Source organism: Dendrobates tinctorius, unplaced genomic scaffold (assembly GCF_039654945.1).
Source record: "Dendrobates tinctorius isolate UK_male_01 unplaced genomic scaffold, ASM3965494v1 ptg000138l, whole genome shotgun sequence".
In the NCBI taxonomy this organism is placed as follows: domain Eukaryota; kingdom Metazoa; phylum Chordata; class Amphibia; order Anura; family Dendrobatidae; genus Dendrobates; species Dendrobates tinctorius.
In genome coordinates, this window is record NW_027361806.1 from 212729 (window position 1) to 213634 (window position 906).

Genomic DNA, 906 nt, shown 5'->3' on the forward strand with positions numbered 1-906 from the left:
CTGCTAGTTGTTGTTGTTAGGTTCAGGGGTCTGCAATTCGATAGCTGCCAACTTCTCTGGTTTTCTGGACTTAGCTAGTATTTCTGTTTTTGCCTCCTACGGTGACTCATTCATAACACTGGCCCCTTTGACAATGTACCCTTTCTGTAAATAATGTGTCTAAACCTGGGCCCCTTTCAGTAATAATTTCTCCCATCCTGGACCTTTCCCATAATAATACCCCCCATCCTGGGCTTCTTCCAGTAATTGTGTCCCTCTTCCTATAACAATGTCCCCCATCAAGGGCTTCTTCCAGTAATAATATTCCACCTACTAGTGTCTCCCATCCTGGACCCCTTCCTGTAATAATGCCCCCCATCCTCAGACACACATACAGCTGAAATAGGCCCTGGCCTCAGCAGGCTCCCATCCTACATGGGTCCAGTCACAGTCGGACCATAACGATCGTTATGCCCCTGGGTTTTCTCATCTGAATGAATTGGGAAATTGCAAACTGCTTCTAAAAATAAGTAATTTAGAAATGTTATTTTTCTTAAAATTCCTTTCTGGAGAAATTTTAAATTCTATACTTTTTTTCTCACTGCCTAGCTTACCAGCCACCTCTGCAGTCTATTAGTGGTGGCCCATTTCCTAGGCAAGGAGCATGCACTTGGAAGCTATTTACTATTCAACCTGCAACAACTGCGCAGAAGCTGATTGGATCGCATGATCCAACCAACTTCAATGGCCCATGTTTTTTGCCTTTACAGATTTTAATGTGAGATAAAAATGACCAGACAATATGAATTTCCAGGTCAGTACAATTGGGCGATACCAATATGAAATATTTTAGTTATTCTGTATTTTATTAACTTTAGAAAATTCAGGAGTTCGTAACCTTTTTTATAATCCTGTTGACAAATCCGT